Below are 12700 nucleotides of genomic sequence, written 5' to 3'. Positions count from 1 at the left end.
TTAGACACAAAAAGTATTATGAAAGGAAGGCCAGGGATAGGAAGTTTCAACATGAATGCGTCCACTGGCAATTCGCCTCGTCTTGGTTACTGCTGCACTGCTCAGTTGCTTTCCAAAGGCAAATGGGGGAATGTTCAAAGTGGCTCCTTGAAAGGCAAGTAGGTCACGTATCAAAAATCCCCGATCAGCCATAATATCATCACCTGTCTTCACTTTGTCCAAAAAACCACTATCTTTCACAATCTGCTTGTCGGACACTGATCCAGTCCACAAATCAGACACAAAAGTAAAAGCTCCAGTGGGTGAAATTGCTACAAGTGCCTTGAATGTATTGTGGTACTTATAAGATGACCAGGTAATTCTTTGTGAAGAGGGGATTGATGGCTTTTGAACAAAAAATTCTGTGCAGTCAATAACGGCGACAGTTCTTTTGAAGTGTCGAAATGCTGCTGGCAGAGATGCTCTTACTTGGTCTTGTGTTGGCCATTTTATGAGAAATGAAAGTTCTTTATTAATAAACTCTATCCAAGTATAGCAGTAACGGCTTGCTGTGGATTGCGCAATTCCAAAAGTGTCTGCAAGGTGTTTAGACCTCTTCTTAGTCGAACAAGTACTAAGACAAAAGCCTCAAAATTTGATAGTGCTCGACCATGACCATCACGCCGACTTGTAGATGTGGCTTCTCCTTTCCACAGTTTTATTCTTTCTCCCCTTATTTTTATCCAATTGAAGATAAACATTAACACCTGTATGGATGTAAAACCTACAGGAAAATCAGTAAAAAACATAAAAATATGGTTCTATAAAAAATAAAAACAAGTTCTAGAAGAAATGGATTTACTATTATGTAACAATCACCTGTGTAAAATTTGCAGGACTTGGCATCCGTTAGTTCATCTTTCATAAAGAGATCTCTCTTCAAAAAGTTTTGGTCTGTGAGTGCCCTGTCTGAATATTCACCCAAATGTTCATGGTTGATATCATTGTCTGTGTGGCAGCATTGCACATATATGGTTTGGTCTTCTGAAGTGGTGACTTATCCACAATGGTATTTGTATTATTGCAAGTTAAGGTATCTGAAATGGCAAAAAAAAACATTAACTAAATAGTAAATTATATGCACATAAACGCTTGACATATGTGACAACATGCAGACACATTCACAACATGATGCCCAGCCCCATTTTTATATATTGAAATGTTGTAAAATTTAAAAACAATCCTGCATAAAAAAATAAAATGTCAAAACGTGGATCAGCTGTCCGCCAACACTTAAATATAGATAGAAACCTTTATTTTTATTGTTGATATTTAAATTTGTACATGTGTTCATTTCATTTCATTTGTTACACATATAAATCTAAGAGTATTGTACAAAATAGAATTTAAAATAGGTATAGGGAAAAGAAAATAGCTGCAGTTCCCCGTTCAAAAAAAATATTTGGATAAATAAATTATAGGACGAAAAGTAACGGTACATCATACTATTAATTTGTAATGAATTATATAATAGAAATATATAAATAAACACTAAACCTATATATATATTTATATTTATACACACACACATAATCAAAACTCTGATGTATAAACAGAACAGTTTATCAGGAGAAGTTAGAAACTGGAAGCAAATACTAAATATGTACACTCCAGTGACTCCAAATTTTAACTGTCAATTACAATTTTTAAGTACATAGAGGACAAATAAAGCAATATGCTGAAAGTAAAACCAAAATGCGAGAAACCACCAACAGAGACATTTTTATTAAAATAAAATTACATTTTATGATTTATACATATCCATCCCTTAAGTGTTTTTTAAATGATTGGCGAAAATGTGATTTTGGAATTTCTTCCCTGATTTTGATTGGAATGTCATTTCAAAATTTGGGGCCTGTATATGTTATAGCAAATTGTCCTAATGTTGTGTTTGCATGAATAGAATATAACAATTTTTGAAGGCGATGTCTTGTATTATATTCAGGGTCAACAAATGTAAAATAATCTGACATGCTATCACAGCATATTATTTGTTTGTGAATAAAAGGTGTATAAAAATTGATAAAGACAGTGTTATGCATACATACCACAGGCATAGGCTATATTATTATTATTCTCTTTGTTGGGTGATGTAATTGGGGTCTTTTGTACATTATTCATATTATCAGTGGTAAGTACAGGGTTCAGACATGGTGGACTCTGAGGAGGCACGATAGGTGTATTTCTATCAGTTACCTGAAAATAAGAAACCATACTAAGCATCACTGCATTCATGTAAGATGTGTAAAAAATATGTATAACAAACATAATGGAAGATTCATAATAAAAAACAATGTTGCTGTCCCATGAATAACGTGTAGAAATACTCTATATACATGCAGACGTATAAACATACAACTACAGTTAGGAAAAATATCAACTGACTTCAAAGATATTTTGTTTCCATATGTTTTATATTGTTTATATATATATATATAGTGAAAACATATACTAACAAGATATGATAGTAATAAAAAAGAATGGGGTGAACGGTCTGGTCTGTCTAGCTTCCTTTCCAAAGAAAAGATACACTGTACTCACCAACTGTTGTACCTTTGGTCGTTTTGGTATATTTCCTGTAACGGTAACGGTTCGGTCTTTCGGGGGTGGTCTTTTCTTTCTTGTCACAAACATTCTCAGTTCTACTCCTCTAGCTGTGGCTGGTATAGGATCGGGATGTTCTTCCGTAGGACCATTACCACCAACAAAATGTAAAGAACATACGTACGTGTCTTGTTTGATTCGATGTCTTCCGAAGTCGTCACCACGAGAACACGCACTGATCCACCGATCACATTTTTCTGGTTGGCGTTTCGGCTTCGGAAAACGCGCAAAAACACTCCATTCATCCTTCTTTTCAAACCTCGAATCACTCTTACATTCGCCATACGCACAACGTTTAACTCCCATTGATGCTTTAAATGCCGATACTGTTGAGTGATTGTTGTTTACAACACTGCAATCAATATGGTTGCCACCGTCGTGAATGAAAAGCTTGACCTTTGTCGCGCGGTTGCTAAGTGCGTGATTTAAGTCACACGAGATTTCGTATGATCTCGCTTAACGCGGAATATGGCTTATTGAGAGAGAGTGGGTATGATGGATTACAGAATGGATGTGAAATGCAAGGTGAAAATTTATCATACTAACTTGCTGAAAGCATATTATGAAAGGGGAAAGAAAGTGGTTACAGGTGTGATGAACTGCGTGCACTGCAGCTTAGAGAGATTGCTGGAGTTATAAGAGAAATTTCCGATGTTCTCAATGATTGTCCTGGAAAGTCTAAAATTGGTGAGCATGATATTAAATTGGTAACATCTGAAGCAGTTAGGTCAAAACCATACCATTTACCATCCGATATGACAGATATAGTGAGGTCAGAGTTTAAGAGTATGTTAGAGATGGGACTAATTGAACCATCAAATTCACCTTATGCCTCACCCATTGTTTTGGTAAATAAGAAAGGGGGAGAATTGTACAGGATGTTTTGGCTCGTTTAAGGAAGGCAGGGTTAACTGCAAGACCTTCAGTGTGTTTCTTTGGTTTTACTAATTTAGAGTTTATTGGTCTTCAGGTAGGTGACGGTATTGTGCAAGTATTATCAGATGAAATAGAAGCCATGCAGCATGTAGCCAGACCTGAAGCACTAAAGCAAGTAAGGTCATTTGTAGACATAGCTAGATATTATCGCAAATTTGTACCAAATTTTGCTACAAAAGTAGCTCCTCTCAGTGATTTGACCAGAAAAGGTAAGCCTAGAAAGGTAGTCTTGGGAGATCCCCAAGGATCTTGAATCACTTGAAAGTTGTATTGGGTAAGCAACCAATGTTAAGGTTGTATGAGTTTTATTTATCAGAAGTTTGTTTTGGTGTAGTCTTATTGCAGCAATATGAGAAAGGAAAATTTCAAGTGCCATACGCCAGTCATAAATTGCTAGCCAGAGAGAAGTCTTATTCTGTAATAAAAAGATTGTTTGGCAGTGATTTGGGCATTGCATAAATGTTCAGTCTTGATGAGGGGGCAATGTCAGCATCCTTTATTATTATGTTTTTGTCATACCTGAAAACCCTGCAAATAGAAGTGTGCATGGAATCATGGGAAGAAACTGTGCATTTCCGTGTGATAACTCTCATAAAAATGATTGACAGGTCATACTTGTTTACAACTCTAGAAGGACAATTGGAATCAACGAGGTGTGTTTGTGATTTACATAACAAAGGATGTTTACCACTCTGGAGGACAATTGGAATCTACCAGGTGTGCTTGTGATTTATATAACAAATGATGTTTCCGATCTACTGAGTTGCCTGCGTGAAACACCTGCTCGCAAGACCACATTGGCTCATGTGAAAACCCAGGTGGTATACCTGAATCTACGCAATTTATGCTTATGAATAGGCTAGACTGAGAACTGCCAGTTATCTATTGCTTTTCACAATCTTTTCAACAGATTAGAGCGACCATTGCTAACTGCAATAAGCAATATTTTATTAAATTTTATTAAATTTTCATGCGCAAAGTTTTAAATTGTATTAAACATAAAAAGTCAATCTTTACGATTTTCTACAAAAATACTTTCAAATACGTAATTTCATTTGTGTGACAAAATAATGTAAAGTGTTCAATGAGTGATTTGTTGAGATGGTCTCCCATGCAAGTATTTGACACGTCTGATGAGTCTTAACATTTCATACAGACTGATCTGATCACATAACTAGAGTCTAACTAATATGATTTTAACTGGCGGGTGTTGAATCTTACAAAATTTATATTGATTGTGCTTGTATGCTCCGAATTTGATCTATGACCTAAACATAATTCGAACGACAAATCAAATATAAGAGAGAATATTTGAGAGGCTTTTCATCGTTGTTTCAATAATACAACCACTTAGTTCAATTTTCCAAACAAGCCTAGCAGCTTTGCAATCGCTTACGTAACTTTGTATGATATTCCTAACACTTTACTTTCAGGTCGTATGACCATCTGTTTTGCATATAGGGCTTTCAATCGACTTTTGGGTATGTTTGCAAACGTCTAACTGCGGGGTTCGATATGACAACCATTTTGATAAAACTTTTCAATCGCTTTTCACAACTCTATTTTCTTGCATTGTACGTTCAGGTCAAGCGACAGTATGGTAATACATCTAGTGCTTTCACTCGACTTAACTGTGGGCTTCGTACGACATCCACTTAGGTTAAATTTTCAAACAAATTTACCAACAATTCATCGCTTTTCACAAATTTGTAAATTTTTTCCAACAGATTTAGGTCACCATTGCCCACTTCATTCAACAGTATGTTATTGAAATTACGTGTAAACTTTAAAATTTCTTTCAACATTAAAGTAAATATTTACGATTTTCTACACAACTATTCGTCATCACAGTCACAAAAACGACACATTCAATTGGAATATGTATTTTATTCAGTTATTCGTCAATGCAAGTACTTGCCATGCTTAGCATTTCATACGAACAGATAACCAGATAACCTCTTCTATAGAGGTCTATTAAATTTGATTCTTTTTGGCGTCTAATGTTTGGAAACGTTATAATGAGTACATATTTTGGCACATTCAACCACAGCTGTCGTTGTCTGTCGTACGCCGTCCATCAACTTTTTTCAATCAAACGCCAAAACAGTCAGCTGAATTGCCTTGCTATTCATGACATACCTAACTGTCAGATTTGTTCATTTCATAACACCACATGTGAACCTCTATTTTGGGGGGATATTTTTGTCATTTATGGTTAAAAATGATTTTTCCACAACCGCTTGTCAGATTTCTTTGAAATTTAGCATGAATATTGTTGACATGGATTACTCTCAGAGTTATTATTTTCATAGTACCATATACAAGTGTATATTTTAGTGCAATTTTTTTGGCATATTTGACTTCTAAATTCATAATGTAGACACGTAGACTGGATCCTTTTTTTAAGTTTGTTCATTTGGTGCATATATCTCCATTTTTGTGGAAGTTATGTTTTTTGGATGTATTAGTTGGAAACTGGGCTTTCTCACTATTGTTTTCTAAAAATGATCAAGTTCAGGTCAAGGTAATTTGAAGGTTTATATGTTTGCTGCTTCTATATGGTAGACACTGAACAGTGAGGCTGGGAGGCACTAAAACACCTTTTCAAAATCCTCAACGCCGGGTCAGGGTCATCGCAAGGTCACATATTGATTGCATGTGTATTGGGGATCAGAAGGTCACCCCTCCGTCAAGATCTTTCAAGGAAAGAATGATTATCTCAAGATCACGTGGCATTTTGTCATATAGTCAAACTTTGTCATTCTCAATTCAGTCACAAATATTGCAAAAATACATTCTGGTGATAGTGACAACAACTTCGTGTTTGAGCTTCAATTTCCTGTACACCCACATCATCAATTATACATTTCCATGCATTACATACACAGATATATTTCACATATATGTCTTGATTATATGCACTTATATAATATGGAATAACCAGTGGTGGGTGAATACTAGTATATGCTGTTATTAATAAATAAATAAATTCCAAAATACCAAATCTCTGACATTTACAAGTTACTTGTTTGGTTTTTACTTTGTGGATTTACAACTATTTTATACAAATTTGAATTCTTGATTACACATCGTGAACTATTATTGTGTTTATATGATCTGGTTACATACACTCAAAACAAACTTGAGCCAATTGCACTACGAGTGACGCCTGCATATGATGCCATGCAGCGAAAATTTAAATTACTGCCATGCAGTATAATTTTATAGCCGTTTGTTATGTCCGGATGTGTCGTGAAATCTCTTGTCTAAATATAGTCATGCCGGGCAATACAGACACCTGCCATATAATCATTTACAAAACAATGGAAATATATAAAGAAATAAAAAAGGTTAGACAAATTAATGCCCAATATAAGAACTTACTGAAGATTTTAAATTACACTTAAAATGAAAATTATTTATTTAACACTGAAAATGCCAAAATGATCTAAAATACAGACTATGAAGACGACTACCAAGAAAGATTTGTTCTCTCTGAAGAAACAATCAAACATATTGTCAATTGTACCGACATGATTGATGATAACAAATTCTAAATTGTAATAAGCAGCAACTGTTTCAGTAGCCAAGTTCATGCTGAGCAGTTCAGCACCAGACAACAACCCATACCAATTCAAAATTTATTATTTTCATCTCCAATTTAGTATCACTCTATTATTGCTTTCACTTTTCTTTGTAATTTATGTAAATTTTCGAGGCTTTACTGCTGTTCATGTTGGACGCCAAGCAAAATGTTTATATCACTTCAGCAGCATACACGAACAATCCTGTAAGACATCCAGAATATCCGCATGCTGAATGCAAGTTTATAAATCATTCCCACTATTCACAGACAATAACATGTGTCTGTACAATAAAACAAGGTTATAACAAATCATGTTAATCATGCAATAACAAATCAAATGTCTGAATCAACACAGATTACATAGATAGCATACAGGAAAAATGTTTACAGTTATGACGATATGGGGAATTGGGTCTTCAGTTGGATTGTATAGAAACACGTGTACTAAAACAATATCGTATGAAATGTCAGTACATCAAGACTTTTCACTGATTACCTGTGAGGATTACATTAATTCATGAATCTAACTCGTCGATTTGATTGAACACAGACACGTTTAGCATTGATTTTGCAATGCTATTAAAATACTGCGGCATTGTATTTTTGACTATTGGCGCTGCCATCTTGATTTTCTGTTATGTTCATTTAATAATAGCGAACACATACGCCTACGAACCTAATATTCGTTATGATTCACAATTACACCCAACACTAAACCACAATTTTCGACTTACGACCCGTTTTAGTTTCAATTAAAACTAAGATTCTTAGTAGATACATCGGCAAATTGCCCTGGAAATTTGATATGGTTACACTAATATTGTGCAGCAGTGGTGGTGGGTGATTATGACTCTATCACAATAAATTGGAAATTCATCATTATCAATGCGCACATTATCAATGCATCCCGATAGGTATCAATTAACACTTTCATTAAGATGTTCAAGAATCTAATTACTTTTTGAAATTAATTTTATTTCATTTAGTTAAACATTTTGTAAAACACAAATGACACAGACGAAGTATACCTAGTATTAAAATCGGTATTCTAAAGAAACATTAGTAGCAAATTACTCTAAAACGTAAAACTGAAAATTATAGTGTATTGCATTACAAAAAAATGTGCACGTACCACCATTGATATAGTTCTGGTATAGTATGTAAGATGGCATTTCAACTATAACAACCACTCATCTGGTTTCGTTGTGTACCACCAGCAAACAGATTTGATTACTATAATGATAACAAATAATACATGTGTAATAAACACAATGACAGCTACATATTGGTTTCTGTATAACAATATATATGTAACAAATATTTTTCCATCGAGAATGTAATACTGTAATTGTGTCAAATACATTTGAACACTAACATTTACTATTCTGTCCCTGCTAAAATGCCACACTCACTTGTTCAATATTTGTCCATCATATGCATAAGTTGTCCCTCACAAAGTTCCCAATTTTAAGTAAGTTAATTCACAGTCACAGTCACATATAATGAAATACCATTTTTATTTGGGCTAACAATATAATTAAATACATCGCATTTATAATATACCACTTGGAACGTAAAAAGATACTATAGTTACAGTACTATAACAAACTGAAGGTTTGTCTGAACTGCTACATTCACATGGTTGGCAAACTACTTCTCATTCAGAACAGGACTTTTCCAGTCAACATACATCTTTCAAACCATTGAGAAAAATGTTATAATAACTGTTCAGTGCAATCTCGATGCACATACACTAAATGCCTGACATTATCCACAAAATACAGTATTGTATCTCAACTAATTCTCGTGTCAAGTGCGACACCGAATTGTATTCACAATATACACTTCTCACCATAGTATTGTGTATGTGAGCAATTATTCAACGGCATATAACAAAACAATTTCCCAAAATACTAACAGGCAGTTCAATAATTAAAAATACTAAATAAATAAGTTGTGTGCATTCACAAGATAAATTAATATATGAATTCAGTTATCTGTCATGATATATATATATATATATTATATGAAAGTCCAAATCACAAGATGCCAGTAGACACTTAAAAAATAAGAGTTTCTCTCGCTAAATTTCCCTGAAATAATAATAATCATCGATGAGCAGCAACAAGTCAAGCAGAGTGAATTATTCGATTCTAATTAAATGAAACTGGGAATCACATTATGTAGTGCAATAAGTAAATATATTTGATAATGTATTATACAGTCCAATCCACCCGTAGTATGTTGTAACTTCTAATCCTGTATATTCCCAAGGACTCATACTAGGTTTCTTCAGTACTCGTTTACAAAGCTCGTGGTGTTTGTCAATCAAGTCTGTGAAAATATATTCATACAATTATATGAAACTGTTAAAGCACTCGAACAATGACCCATGCGAAGCATGTTATACATATTGACTTGGTTTGATTTAAATATGCGCAATTAAATTGAGGCGGCGTTTAGTTTTAGTTTTAGTTTTCAACAAATGTAAACAACAACCCAATTATATTAAATTGATAAAAAAAGAAATGTTATGTTGTCACTTGCAAATGGACAAACTATATTATACCAAAGATATTACTTGGATATCAGTATTAAAAATAATTACCATCGACAGTGCAAGCAGTTAGACACATTTCAGCCAAGGCAGTTGCATAAATGTCCGATGCTTGTTCTACCATTTCTTTTGGAGAATATAATGTCCTCATCATAGTTGGATGTTTGGCAACTTCATCAAAATCAAGAAGGTTTTCGGCTATGTCTGCGGCAAATGTTTGAATGTAACCACACATTCCAATCATTCCTTTGTGTTTTGGGGCAGTGACCTTTTTACCACTTCTAAGATGCAATAGCGCCTGCCATGAATCACCATTTTCATAGACAATGTTATAGACAGTTGGCTGACTTGGATCAATTCGACCATTCTCTTCAACTAATTTAAAATCACCATCAACCATGAAAACTTCACAATGTACAAATTGATTACCAAAAGCATGATCAATCATCTTTGATATAATTGCATCTGTCAATTTCCAGACATATTTTACATCATCATTTGACAATGAAGCAGGAGTGAAGCCTCCAATTTTGCAATGTATGTGTTTATTCTGGTAGTAAGGCCATTCAGCTGTAGCCCAATGAATTATTTGACCATTCTGTACACAACATTCTCCTTGAATCAGTCGGTGACAAGGTACATATTCTTCTACCATAATAGTATCATTTACTGTGTAAGGGTATGACTTCACGTTTATGTACTGATTTAGAAAACCAATGTCGTCTATAGAATCTGGTAGTTGATTGAGCTGTTGAACAGCCAATGGCAAATCTTCGATTGAGTTTACACACATAATACCTTGACTAGAACAACGAGTTGTGGGTTTAATGAATAACCCGTGCTTCCCAATAACACGTGTGGCTATTTTGATGATATCTTGCGCTGATGTGTTAGCCTGCACAATGCCGTATTTGTTAGGTGTTGGGTCTTTATCTAGGTAAAGTCTTGTATAATATTTATGGTACGCGAAAAAGGTAGAAACTACTGAAGGACCTTTAATGTGTTCAAGATAGTTGCTAAACATGAAACACCACTGTTCAAAATATATGCAGTGTCTGAGGAAAATTCTAAACATTTCTATAAATTTCAATTTACAATTAGGGTTATTATTTAGTTAATTGAAACTCTCCTGGCATGTACCCGACATATATGCATGTTACGACAATCTCAGCTACCAGCTTCTATTTTCAACACGTGGGCGTGACATCTAAATTTGGTTCACGCTGTATTCTTCGCTACGCCATCAATAAAAAAAATATTTTAACGCCGTTGTACTGTCAGCAACACAGATAAACCGAATAAATAACACCAAATACTTGGTAAGGCAATTGCGTACCGTTTTCAAGTAAAGTAAACCTGTACTATGTACGTGACTCGAACCAATATCTTCGCATTATCAACCTGACATCCGCCAACAGAGATGTTTCATAACTGTGCTTGTTACGTATAGAGACCATAAAACCCGTTCATGCTGAAACCCTTCGATCTTACTGCACAGGTGGTGAAACTTGAATGGTAACAGCATTGATACCAGTATGTAATACTGAGAAATGATTCTAAATGTTATATTCTCATATGAGTAATGTTTTTATTTTACTTCCTGTGTTAGCAGCTATTATTAGTTTTTATAATGATTTAGCATGTAAACACTCCTACACATGAACAGAGGAACAGTTTTTACCGATACTAACCTGTAGGGTACCATATAAAAATGGTTATTCATTCTTACCAGCTACGTACCTACAGGTTATAGTATGAAATGAAATCTAGCAGCACAAGTCTTCACTGTGAATAAATACTTATCGCATTTACACTCACACATAAACCAGTGAAACATTCATCGCAGGGGGTCCTATTAGTGTACGTGTGATTGCTACTTTGAGGGCGTTTCATAGATATATATTTAAAATATCACCATATCACGTCCACGAGAATCACGTACATGTTCTTTTCCAACAATATTTGTTAAGTCGTTAATCGTTAGCACCAAGCATATATTGTGTATGCAGAGTTTGCAATGATGGTGGTTTGTTAGATTTTACCACGCCTGTTTACAATAATTTAGTTGAAACCGGGCTCGAACAGTTAAGTATATTATGGTTACATATTACAGAATGCAACACACTGTCGAGAGCATACTAGGATGGGTGCTGCAACTACTGCTTGTGGGATTGCCATATTTGGATTAATTACTCTTTCATCGCTGTCACGATTATTGTGTGCTTAGGATTAAACCCTGTATACCGCCATTGTGTCGTTATCAGGCGTTTGTCGTTGTCACGTATATCCGCGTACTCGGAGGGTGAATCGTGAAACATTAATGCACCTTATTTTACAGGTGAAACCAAAGCAATGTGTATGACAGATCCTATCTTTGGTTTAATGGTTGGAAATATTGCTGAAGTTAAACCTACTCCTGATGAAAACTGGATTCCAGGCAAAGCTATAATTCCAGCATCACCAGTATTAACCACATCCCAGGCAGAGGCAGAAAAACAATCAATCAAACCACTGAATGTGACGACAGAGAAGGTGGATGCCATTAACATTGACAAGTTGAAAGAATTTCAACTAGAAGATTCTACCCCGACAAAAATGTGGAAGTCAGCACAAAAACAAGGGCATAAGCATACGAATAATGCTAAAAGTATGCATAGAATGGGAATTAAAAAAGTGTATTGTTCAGAGTTTACACGCAGCCAGATAAGTATCGGAAACAGATAATGGTCTTAGCTCATGAAGCTGTAGTTGGTGGGCATTTTGGTGTGAAGAAGACAGTTGAGAAAATAACAACCAGCTTTCCTTAGCCAGCTGTTGCTGGTGACGTTTTTTTTTTCAATTTTGTGACATTTGCCAAAAAGACATACCAAGGGGCAAGGTTCCAAAAGCACCACTGGGATGAATGCCTCTCATTGAGATGCCATTTTCAAGGGTCGCAGTAGACCTCGTTGGACCAATTTATCCAGTTTCAGACAAAG

The 12700-nt window shown here is 34.9% G+C and overlaps 1 pseudogene; it reads right to left on the bottom strand.

Annotated features, from left to right (window-relative positions):
* LOC146733872 (uncharacterized) lies at window positions 1-2956 on the bottom strand (annotated as a pseudogene).
* Between the last annotated feature and the right edge of the window lie 9744 nt (window positions 2957-12700).

Source organism: Saccoglossus kowalevskii, chromosome 15, assembly GCF_978046115.1.
Source record: "Saccoglossus kowalevskii chromosome 15, keSacKowa6.1, whole genome shotgun sequence".
Taxonomy (NCBI): domain Eukaryota; kingdom Metazoa; phylum Hemichordata; class Enteropneusta; family Harrimaniidae; genus Saccoglossus; species Saccoglossus kowalevskii.
Note: the sequence above shows the minus strand (reverse complement) of the source record. Positions and strands in the feature narration are given on the sequence as shown.